Source organism: Desmodus rotundus, chromosome 12 (assembly GCF_022682495.2).
Source record: "Desmodus rotundus isolate HL8 chromosome 12, HLdesRot8A.1, whole genome shotgun sequence".
NCBI classification, from domain to species: Eukaryota; Metazoa; Chordata; class Mammalia; order Chiroptera; family Phyllostomidae; genus Desmodus; species Desmodus rotundus.
In genome coordinates this window covers 98,761,728-98,774,429 of record NC_071398.1, presented here as the reverse complement: position 1 = coordinate 98,774,429, position 12,702 = coordinate 98,761,728, and positions in this window count along the sequence as shown.

Here is a 12,702-nt window from a genome sequence, read left to right as displayed (position 1 = left end):
TGACAGGCTATGTACCCAATGCTTGACATTATTGCCTCATTGAATTCTTATAACGTGCGTGAGTGCTAGATATAATTGTTAATGCTCAATGTCAGGTTAAAAAGCAGCGGTCTGGAGGGGTTAAGTGACTTTCTCCAGCTCATGCTCCCGGTTAGTGGCAGGGCAGGATGAGACACTTGGATCCGCTAAGTTTTAGGCCAAGGCTGCTTCCGTTACATCTGGCTCTTCTCAATCTAGGTGCCGAGGAGCTGGTAGCATCTTTGAAAAGTCCTCTAATTCAAGAAAACACCCTGAGAAGGTCGTTAGCCCCCGAATTCCATCACTATAGAGGTTTTCATGAGGAAAACCCCCCCTTAGACTAATGAATTCACTTATTCAACAAATATTTGTTGAAAACTTATTAGGTGAAAGGCCTTATTCAAGGAGCTGGAGATACAGCAGAGAAAAAAAAAAAAGGTAATTTCCCTTTCCTGCTAAAGCTATTGTATTCTAGTGGGAAGAGATAGATGGGAAGCCATCAAAATTGTTCAGTGCTCCGCTGAGAATTGACATAAGTCAGCGGGATAGAAAATGACACGAGAGTAAGATTTTCTTTGTAGAAATTGTCACATTAATTTCAGTGGAAATACAAAGGACCTACCACCGAAGCCGTGTTTGAAAAAGAATCAAGTCGAAGGACTTCGCGTTACTGGCTTTCAAAACTCACCACGAAGCTGCAGAAATCAGGACAGCGTGGCTTCAGCCCACAGTGTACGCGAAAAAGACACATCGGTGAGAACGGGACAGAGCCCAGGAGCAGGCCCGCGTACATATGGTCAGTCGATTTTTGATAAAAGTGGCAAAGCAATTCAGTGGGGGAAAGGGTAATCTTTGTAACAAATGGTGTGAAAAACAGTTCATATCCCTGTGCAAAAAAATCCTCAAACCTTACCTCCTACCAGATACAGACGTAAACTTCATATACATCATCATAGACTGAAACGTAAGAAGAGCCCAGCCCAGAAGAAAAGGTAGAAAACCGTCGCAGTGACCGTGGGTCAGGCCGAGGAGGCTGGAGCCCAGGAGGCCAGGGGGAGGGAGGGACTGGGGACCAGCGGAGAAACGGGCAGCGCCGCTCACTCTGAGGCTCGATTGGTTGGGCATGAATGTTTCATAACGTCATTGCATGTGTCCACAGAGAGGTACACAATGCGCGACTGCCTCCTGATGTACCTGTTAGGAGGGTCGTTCGACTGCTGTGTGTCGAAGGTGTTTTGGAGAGGTCGCCGTGTGAAGGGGCCGTAGGACCGGCAGCTCTTGTAGCTGGGATGGGAGGTGTGGGTGCTCCGCGTGGACGTGGTACCAGCAGAGACGGAAGGAAGTGGGCAGTGCCGGACATGTGCAGGGAGTGGAGGATGGACGTGCTGATGCGTCAGAGGCAGAGAGGCTGCTGGTGGCCTGAGCCCCCACCCGGGTTTGGACTGATCGCTGAGAGGGGCAACAGCATTTGCCTGTAACTTTGTGACTTGCGGAGAACTTCCGGACACAGCAGCTCCTTTGTGTGCGCAGCAGTGCCTGGGAGGTGGTGGCAGTGTAGTTCCTGTTTCACAGGTGAGGTGGTGAGGCCTCTGAGAGAGTAGATTGGTTTCTGTCTGCTCAGCCAATAGGCGCAAACCCGCGTGGGGACTGGGCGTCTTGGCGAGGGGGGCTGCGCTTCTCTCCCTGTCCACCTGTCCCTGGGCACCAGCAGGGTGCCCACACACGAGCCCCACCTCCACCCAGCCCCCCTTCCTGCCTCTGCTGCTGTGGCTCGGGGACTGCCCGAGAGCTCCCAACCCTGCCCCTCCGCAGCGAGTGCAACAGCCGTTCGGACATCTGTTTCTGCTCAAACGCACGGTCCCTATTTTCGGAAGCAGGTGACGCAGAGGAGAGGTAACATGAGAGGGAACCTTTTGCTCCTCATAAATCACTGACTCACATCATAACCTGATTACCAGGGACCCAAGCATGTACCGTCCGTGGCACCCGCCAAGAGGCTGGCACACGGTTCTGGTCTCTTTGATGTTTTCAGAGTATTTACACGGAACAATGAAGGTTATTTATCCAAAACACCAGTTTCAGATATCTTACAGACATCATCTCTACTACTTCGTGCAATAACAGGGAAAGGCTGTCAGGTTGCTTAACTTCCCCAAACCTGTTTAAATATTTTTACCCAGCCTGTAAAGCCAAAGGCTTTATTAGAGGGAAGGAATCCAGTTCTGGGGTTCTTCTTTGACATTGAGTGTCCCCCTCCCCAGTACCCCGCACTAGTGACAGGAAGCAGGAAAAACTCCCCACCACTGCTTGCTTTAGTGAATTTTAGTAAAGAATGTATTATCTGGAAGCATCGTGATATTCGGTTCATAGGCTGCCCCTCTGGACTGTGCCGACAGGCAGGATCTCCAGGCCACTGTGGGCACGACCCCCCTTCATTGCTGTATTTTATGGGACCCCTCACGCGCCGTCTCCTCACACGTGTTACGTGAGCCGCTCTGCTATGCCACGTGAGCCACTGGAAATACAGCTCTACCTCCTGTCCTCCTCAGGCCTGCGCCTGTGTCCTGGGCACGTGCAGAACCACTGGTCTGTTGGCCGTAGATGTCCCGCCTGTAGCACGGCCTGCGGGCGGCTTTCCTGAGAAGACAGGAGGTAGCCGAGGCCGAGTGCGGAGTTCGGATGGTAAAGCCAGCCCGCGGCAACAGTTAACCTGTGGTCGTCGAGGAAGCTCCAAGTCTAGGCAGGGTTAGTGGGAACGTGGTTCGGAATGTAGACAACAGAATTCTTAAACATCAACCTGCTTTGGCGACGTTGCCTGCTTTCGTCATCATAAATAAAAGGGCCATCAGTGGAGTTTCGTCAGGGTCCGTGGCTGACCCTACCCCCCTCCACCAGGCTGGAAATGGGACGCCCGGCTCTGGTCCTGCAGCCAGGTGGCGCTGTGGTGTGATTCTGCCAGCTGCCCCGGGACTAGCAGCTGGCGGGTGGACGAGGTTTCCGGACTCTGAAATGCAGCTCTGTGTTGCTTGCATTTCCTCTAAGTTCAGTGGAAGACAACCCAAACCAGAGAGCCTTCTCTCCTCTCTCTCTTTCTCCCTGGGACACCCACGTGTCAGAGGCTGTGTGTGAAATTTTTCTGAGAATGGACAACCGGGAGTCCCCAGTCCTGGGCTGCCTGGTGATTTCCTGGGTGACATACGCGCCATCTCCCCCGTATCCCGGCCTCGGTGGCTGTTTTTCCGTCCAAGGACAGAGGCGCTGAAGTTTTTACAGGGCAGCCAGGAGCCCACTGAACAGCTGGAAATCCGGCAGGAAGGACAATGGCGTCTCTGAGCTGGAAGGAGATGCTGGGGGGTTTTCATCGGCCTCAGCACTTGCGAGTGGGTACCGTTCGTGTCTTTCATTGTGAACACATTTTATTCCCAGTTAGTTCTGTCTATTGGCAAAGGTTAAGAAAGGCCAGGGAGGCGTTTCTGGAGAAGGAAGCCTGGGGACAGTGCCCACGACTGTGAGTTTTTCCAGGACCCTGCAGGGCAGGGTGGAGCCAACAGGCTAGGTCAGGAATCCAATGGTACTGGCCATGGGTGTGCTGCTGTGTCATGTGGCGTCCTGCAGGGGGAGCCCAGCCGCTCAGCCTGGTCATGGGCAGCCGTTAAGGCAGTGGGACCTTCTGCTTCCCACAACCCCTCCTTCTTCACCCCTGCCCCACAGCTTTCCAGCTGTCATGGGTGTCATGGAAACCTGGCCTACAACTGATACCAGAGGAGCAGACTCCACAGAGCCAGGAGAGAGGAAGGCAGTGATGGCAGAGAGGAAGTGGGCGTGCCAGAGGGCCTTCAGGCTGTGGCTGTCTTCAGCCCGCCCCAAGGTCACACTCACCGTCCTTGTCCTTTGAGAGGAGGTTTGTTCTTGAACTGATGGCCATTTGTATCCCACAAGAATGTGCCAAAAACGCACATGTTTCTGGTTACACAGTAGGACCAGGATTCTTGAAAACAATGGAAAAGGAAGTAAAACCAAATAAGCCATTAGATTGCTGAGGACAAGACCCAGAAAACCAGGTGGGCGTCAGGTGACGTTTGAGAGCAGCAGTGGCCCTAGGGGGAGGCGAAGCCTGGGTCCAGGAGCAGGAGCGGAGGAGTGACGGAGGCCCCTGGGCGGGGGTGGGGGTCCTGGGCACTGGGAGCTGGCGGAAGGGCACAACATCTGGAGGGAGGAGTTAAGGGGGATGTCAAAAAAAATCACTTGGGTTCAAGTCTCTGGAGACTTCTCCTTGCTACCTGAGATTCCAGTCTCGGCCTAAATAATTTTTCAGTGCGTAGAAGGTCCCTTTGCCGGGCAGCGTTGCTATGGTTGCCTAATTCGCATCCTGTCCTTCCTCCCACTCCCGCGTCCCGATGGGCTTGATTCTGTGAGGACGCACAGCCTCCCCTGGAGAGCCACGTGTCCGGGGGAGGCTGTCCCGGGGCCAGCCCCGGGACGGGGGGCACGGAAGGTGATGCTGATGTGCTAAGCCAATCACTGTGGTTCTGTCCACTCAGGAGTCTTTCGTTGGGACAGATTTCCCCCACAGGGCAGATCCAGCCTCTGAAGCAGGAGCAAAAGTTGGCTGGGGGCTGCTGGAAAACGTCAGCGTGTTTTTGAAAAGACAGAGCGAGGAAATGCTTCCTTCTTCCTCTGGGTGTTTTAATGTCTGGATGATGTCACCGTCGAATCTGGTAACCACGAGAAGAATACCCTGCCGACGAATAAACCACCCGAAATGGCCGCACAGAGGAGAGAACTGGCATCATTAGTGCAGTTGTTGAGCTGACAAGTCACCTGACCTTGCAGTCACCCGCCCTCGAGATGTGTTGCTTTGTGGTGAAATGAAACGCTCACGTATTTCCTGTGAAAAATACAAACGAAGGAGGATTTTATGCCTTGCTTGGAAAAATAAACATGGCAGACGTTTCCGTTTCATTCACTCATTCAGTCACCGTTGGTTGAGTGTCTGTTACGTATCTATCCTTGTCGACACACCGTCTACTAAAACCCACCCTTCCCGAAAAGCGAGTCAGAAACATAAAGAAAAACTTGAAAAGCAATGAAACCTCCACTGCGCAGAACTCCAGTGACTTTTTATGAGCACGTTGGTTGCAGCGCCGATTTCTGCTCTGAAGTAGCATCCGCCTGTGCGAGCCTTTCCTGTTCTTCTAGTTTTATCAGGCCCTCGAGGGAGTTAATAACCCACGCCGGATTCATCCGTGCATCTCCGGGACCGCTAGCATATTGTCTGGTCTGGAGTTCATGCTCAAAGTAAGGATTTGCTGAATGAATTAAACACCAGCAGGGTCACAGAGCCAACCTCAGTGAGCTTTGCAGGAGGCGCCATGTGGGCCTCAGACGCCACGGCCCTCTGACTAGCGTGCCGTGACTGAGAAAGCGTCAAAGCCGCAGCTCTTTTGGAGGACGGAGATATTCAGACAGAGAGCTGTCATGGACAGCCATTTTTATCTGGGGCTTTCTAACCAGCGTTTAAGATAAATCAAGGGCCCCATCTCTGACTTTCAACAAAGACAAATGAACTGTCCCATCACGTTGATGTCTGAGCAGGTGGTGGTTGCGTGACGTCCCTTTGATCTTCACCTGGGCCTGACTTGGCTGGAACGGCATCTACTCTCGATAAACAGTGATACGTGACTTTCTGCAAGTCTGCGTGATTTTAGAACCTTTTTGTTCCTTTCACGCGGTTTGTAATCTCCACCTACGCTCTGGGGATCTGCCTGCGTTAACGCCTAGTCTCTGTGCGCTCACGCCATACAAGGTCATACGTAGAGTTGAGCTTCGAGCAGCAGATGGGCTGGGGGCACTGACCACCTGCAGCCGAAAACCCACGGATAACTTTCAACTTCCCCAAAACTGCAGTTGTGCCTTGGTATCCATGAGGGGTTGGCTCCAGGACCCTCTGTGGGAACCAAATTTGGGGGGTAGGATGCTCAGGCCCCTATATAAGGCAGCATAGATCAATGTGTACTGTTGGCCCCCCGCATCCGGGACTCCCAACTGCAGATCAAACACAGTACAGGTGTTTTGGGGAAGCATCCAAGTATAATTGGACCCATGCGGTCTAAACCTGTGTAGTTCAAGGGTTCACTGTGGTGTAGTTTCGTTCTCACTGCAGGGTTACAGTGTTACAGTGTAGCAAGATCTCCAGTATCCCCACCCTGAACTCCTGCTTCTGTAAACACCGTGCCTTTTTGTAACGGTGTGTGTGTGCCGTTGTCTGAGGCCGCAGTTCATAGAGGTTCTTGGAGGGAGCCAAGGCGGTCCGGTCCTGTGAACTGGGTAGTTGTCTGAAACACTCTTGTTCTCACAGGGCCGTCATGCTTTGTTCCAGTGCACCTGCTCCAGCTGTTGTGTAGCTGCTGTGCTTCATTCGCTTCCGAAGAACAGGGCATCCCAGCAGCTGGCAGGCCTGGGCGAGCACTGGGTGCAGGGAGAGGCCTGGGGACCTGGGGATGGACGAGGGTTGGCACCTGCCCCGTGCTACCAGCAATGATCTGGGGACAGTACCTCCCGTTGGGGAGCTGGGGAGGCGGGGGAACGGTCCCACGTCCAGGCATGTTTACAAAAGGCCCGCTGTTGTACCATAATCCACGTTCAAGGCTCTGAATGGTCCTACAGCAAGGAAGTGTTAACCCGGTTTTTCCCAAACTTCACCAAAGAAACACTGGCAGGCGTGTGTGCACGCCTGTAACGGTCGTTCCCTTGTTTGCTCACGTGACGCATCTGTGGGTGCTTTGAGCCAGGTGGTGTTCCGGGCCCTGGGGTGGCAGCAGCCCTCGTGGTGCCTGCTGACCAGGGATCATCATGGATCACGCTTTGGGGACACAGGTCAGGGGTGCTTGCGTCCCCTTGTTACCAAGAGAGAAAGTCCAAGGACCCGTCGTTTCTCTGTAGATGTGGGGCGTGTGGAACGGTGACTGGTCACCGGGGCAGTGGGCTCCTCTCCACCGTCTGAGCGGGGCCACCGGGCAGGCTTGGAGGGCAGGCACACGAGACTTCAGCGGAGGGTGTTTAGTTCTCATACTGTGAAATCGTAAAGGGTGGACCTTGGCAAGGCTCAGGACCGGCACTTTGTTCCTGGGGCACGTGGTGGTCGCTGCCAGTTGTCGCGCAGACAGGTTCTCTGGAGCAGAGACAGAGCCGAGTGGGAGGAGCCTGAGCAGGTAACTATAGTTTGAAACTGTGGTGGGTTTTATTTTAAGGTGGTTTGAATGGTCTGTCCTTGTAAAGGGGGGCTTGTCCAGGCAGATCCTGCCCTGGTCGAAGGGACGTACACGGATCTCGGGGGCCCCGTGGGCAACAAGCGGGAAATAGAAAATAATTCAGTAGGACTCTTGCAGTGTGGTTCTGGCTGTTGTAGTACTGGCAGACCACAAGTCAGCAGCTACCTCAATCCTCTTTAAAGGTGTTTTACTGGGGAAACGACAGTATTGATTGCATTTTCTTTGGCTGTGTCCTCTGTGATGCAGCAAAAAAAATGCCCGGCTGGCTGAGTGTGCTACCACGTAGGAAGGAGGAGAGGAAGCCCAAGTGCCAGGGTTATCACAAGCGGCCAGGGGTTGGGGCGGTGGGCCAAGAAGAAGCTACAATGTCACGAGGTAGGTAAGACGGTCTTCTAGGTTATTGCGTGGAGGACTCTTCTCAGCTCATTCCGCGTGTGGCGTATTTTGTTGGAATGCCAAGGGACTGATTTTTCTTTTCTATTTAAGAGAAGATGGGGACTGAGAAAAAAATCTGGGGGGAAACTGTGGAGAGGAACCACGTTGCCGTGGGAGACGTGGCCGGCACAGCCACGGCAGTGTGTGGCCATCCCTGAGCGGGTTTGCCGAAGGAGCCCCACAGTCCTAAAGGGGCCTCAAGTGTCCTTGCCGTCCCCTTTGTAAGGACGCCTTCCTCTTTGCCTAGTGCTCCCTTCAGGCTGGGGGTTGGTGTCACACGGTGAATGCCAGCTTCGCCTGGCACCTGTGATCAGAGTACGTCTCAGCATCGCCTGGGGCCGCCCTCCGCAACCCGAAGTCTAGCTTCGCTGCTCAGCGTTTAGCGAGTGTGGAGAGCACAGCCTTGACCTGCAGCTCCGAAAGGCCATCCAGGCAGCACTCCCGGGAGGTTGGCTGGGACCTCTGCTGTCCCCGCATCCCCGTGCTCTGGCCATCTGGCTTCCTACAGCCCTCCCTGGGTTCATGCCCAGGACACCCCTTGCCCCCCTGCCCCATAAGCCTCTGGGGCCTGCAGACCGCAGGGCCTGCTTCCCTGGGAGCTTGACCTGGGATGGGCGGGAATGGTGGCAGCTCACGTTCGGTGAGTACTTCCTGCGTACCTGATGCTGTTCCGGGTGCTTTACATGGAATCCTCGCTGTATCTGGTGAGGTAGGTACTGTTATGACACCCTCTTTTAGTGAAGTTTAAAAAATAAGCAGAACCAAGTGTGCTTTGTGTTAAAGATAACTTAAAAATAAGATGTATATACACATATTTCCACGCACATGCCGTACTCGTGCACACAGTGTGCACCACACGTCATCGTCATACTCTGGTGCGTGTATCTAGAGGCGCAGGTAAATCAAAGACCTGGCCACCGCAGGAGACAGCGACCTGCTCTGAATTCACGGTGGGCCAAAGCTGTGAGTGACGTCAGAAGCAGCCCCGTAACGGCCCCAGACCTTGACTTCATGTAGAAGAACCTCAAGGTGCCGCTACAGTAGATTTGCTTTTCTTTTAGCCAGCGAGAACTTTGCCACACCTGAGCGAGCTGGAACGCGTGGTTCCACTTCCTTAGATTCGGGAGTTAAAGCTAATAAAAAAAGAATTTATGTGTCTGTTGAATTGGTTGCAACTACCAATTTCTAGCAGTCAGTTTGGTTTGCGTTGGAAAAGAGCCTTGGGAGGCGAGGGGGCTAGAGCTTTGACGTCAGCTGCACAACAGACCGGGCGTCGTGGGGTTTGATCCGCCAGGGACGGGCTTGTGGAGCGAGCTGATTTTCCAGGCAGAAGACCCCCGGGCCCCTGTGGCACAGAGGAACCAGGCTGTGCCTCCGAGGGGGCGGAGACTGGGCCCCAAGTGGAGGCGATGACTGCCTCCATTGTCAGGTGGCTCTGCTTCCTTGGGCTAGATGGAGTGGATGGAACTGCGGGTTGGTTATGCGGAATCACTTGAGAAGGCAGACGTGGAAATTATTGCAGCTGCAGGGGGCGTTGAATGTGTTCTGAGTTGAGGGGGTGGATAAGGTCTAAGGGGACATGAGTAAGTTGGGTAGCAACATTATGACTCTCGGACCACTCGCCTGGCTTTCTGACCTCCAACAGCGTCCTCTGGCCCACCTTACAGCGCGGTCTCTCCTGCCAGGGGCCACCAGCCCCTCGCAGAGCACACTCGAGAGTCACTTCTTTGTCTTGTACAGCAGTGGCCCACTGGACTGGGAAAACCGGCTTCCTCCTGGCTCTCGGTGGAGACCTCGACTCTAGGTGGACGATGCAGAGAGAAAATAGGCTTTGAGAACAGTCAGACTGGGGTTCAGGGTCCACTTCCACCAGCCGTGTGACCTGGGAGGCAAGGCTCCTTGCGTCTCAGAAACCTCTGATCTGTCTGCACCCGGCAGGGAACAGCGTGCGGAGAAGCTGCGAGGATTTCACAGGAAAGCGCGGCACAGCGCCGAGTGCAAGGGCCCGAGTCTCCCCCCTTCTCAGCTCACCACACCACTGGACCTCGACCTGGGAGAGGCCATCCCAGGCTAAGAACCCAAGTCCGGACCTCTGGATCTGACTCTGCTGCTCAGTTCACCTGTGGGCTGTGCTTGAGCAAGGCATTTACCTCCAGCCTCCCAGGGCAGGATGTAACTTGGACTCATGACCCAGGGTTTTCCTCCGCTCCTTTGGGATGCGCTGGGGCAGTCTCCACCCCGGCTTGAATTCCTCTTGTGTGTCCTAACGTCTTCCACTTCCCCTTCGTCGGCCCACCGCGACCCTCCTACCTCGCAGTAGGTCCCCTGCGCATCACTCACTGTCCTGGGTCGTAGCAGCCTTGCTTGAGGTAGTAAATGTTCCAGACTTCAGTTCTTATCTCTGTATCTGGGACAAAAACCTCCCCGAGGAAAAAATTGTGTTTTATGCTTCTTGGCCTCTTTCCGTTTGTGCCAGGAGCGGACTAGGGGGTTAATGACACCTCGTTGAAATGACAGTAGGTGCGCAGAAGCACAGACGTGTGAGATTTGGGTTTAGAACAAGCTGGGGTGCATTTGGGAAGGGCTGAGCCCCCCCTCCTACCTCCTGCCCCACAACCCAGTTGCCACCCCCCTTCCGTTTTCCCTTCCCCTCTGCAGAGACCTGCGGAGAAGCAGGAGCCTGTCTTCACGCTGCATTTCCGTGGAGGGCAGTCCTCCCACTCAAGCTGTGCTCTTTTATGCCGACAGATTTTAGTTCCTTCCTCCTGGAAGCCTGTGGGTGGAACCAATCTGCATGACATTGACATTGTACTGTCCCCGCAAGGGACAGGCAAGGGTGACTCAGAGCGTGTGTGATTTCCAAGAACATTTTTCGGAGGAGTAATGGCTAATGAGCTCACTTTTGAGCCTGCCAACAGAAGAGGCCCAGAGCCAGCCTGCCGAGTCCACCGCATGGGGCGGGGGTGGGGGGAGAGCGGACTCTGCTGTGGCCCGTGGATGTCCGCCTGGCAGCCGCCTCGCTCTGCACAGCCGGCCTCATGGCTTCGCTCAGCATGTCACCAGCTGGTCCCACAAGTGAACGCTTAGTGGGAGCAACAAGGGAAAACAACGGTCATGAATTCTAGATTCGTGAGGTCACAGTCTGCTAGGATTTCACTTGGCGCTCCACTTTGATTTATTCATGGAATATTTGTTGTGCAGGGGATAAGACAGCAAGCAAAAATCCCTGTCCCTCTACCCCTGTGCCCCGGGGTGTATGTGCTGTTGAAAGACTTCAAAACAGTGTCCACGTGCATACAGGGCCACACTTATTTTACCAACCTGAGCCCCTCGGTCCCCTGGTCTCTTCAGGGCTTAGCCAAAGGGCTCCGTCCCATGCCCACCAAGTGCCCAGTCCTGGGCTGGCTGGTCGGATGTCGGTTTCATTACAGCTCAGAGGCCACAGAAACACCAAAATGGGCATTCAAATACCTAGTATGGTGACATACACTTTCTGAACATGTAAGTGGCAATTGTGACTCGATGGGTGTGTTTTCCAGGTCACCCATCATTAGTGCGTAGCTCCTAATAGGACGAAGTGAGTGATTACCTGGCTAATGATGCTGAAGAATAAGAGCAGATGGCATTAACCCTCATCAGAACCACAGCCCCATGGTGATAACTTGCCTCTAGGTACCACTTTATACTTTGCAACATGCTGTTACACGTTTTTTCAATTATTCATTGCTTAGAGTTTTGATAGGTCTTCCCAATATAAACTGAAAACCAGTGAGAAATCCAGATTAGTTTTTAAACATATGTCTTGGGTGCCCACTGACACCTTGCTGGGCACTAGGAATCTACCAGAATGAGAGAGACAGGGCCCCTGCCCTCGGGAGAGGGAGCGCACAGGTATGAGGTCCTGAGGGGCGTGGGAAGGACCCAGCCCAGGTGGAGAGACACAGAGAGATTCCCGAGGAAGCTGGCTGCGGGCTCAGCCTGAAGGACAAGTAGGACCTGGGTGAGTGGACGAGGAAGTTGGAAACGTTCGTGTCTCAACGGCCCTGTGACTGAGTGACTGGGAGAGACGGGGAGAGGGCAGGCAATGCCGCCTGTAAAATCCCAATGCGCCTGGGCAGCCAGTGACATCAAAGGCTCTGGTCACAGCATCTCTTCCTCTCCACGAAGCCACCACATGCTCACCTTCCTGCTGAAACACGGCCCCAGGGCAGAACTGCTCGCTCAGCTGCCAGAGACTTTGTTCTTGAGATTAAAATTACTTTTCTGTGTAGATTACAAACACAACCAAAGGTGATTGTTTTTAAAAGGCGGGAGGCAAAGGGAGAAGAGGATGAAGAAGAACACGTCATGAAGGGGGGGTGCTGGAACCCGGAGGCTATCCCAATGAGCATTTCGGGGTATTTCTGTTCAGCGTTTTTCACTGCTGCAGAGTCTCATGCATTTACACTGAAGACTGGGCCCCACCGGGGTGTACGGGGCTGCCCTGGACAGGGGCCAGGAATCTGGGAGGGTGAGGCGGGATCAGCGAGAGACAGGGCAGGGAGAGACAGAGATGGCAGGGAGAGACAGAGATGGTATGGCGAGCCGGAAAGAACCGTGCAGGTAGGAAATGCCTGGATTTAAGGGTTTTTTGTTTTTTTTTTTTTGAGTTGGCAAATTCACTAATGGTTTTGTGAGAATACATTCTTCTAAGGGAACCAACATTGACTTTTGTGTCTGGGTCAAAGCCATTGGTCACGAATTCTGGGTGTGTGGTTGAAGAGCCAGGTTGGAGAGAGGACGTCTGGGCCTGGTATTGGGGTGCAGGGAGTCCCACTGTCCTTCAGCGCCAAGCAGAGATGCGGCCTCCGCAGGACCTGTGTCTCCAGGGTCGACCTTGTCGTGTCTCCCTGTCAGGCGGGAGTCACGTCTCCTCTTCCCACTGGATGTGGCCACCACCTCGGGAGCTCTTGGGAGGTAGACTCCTGTCCCTCCCAGA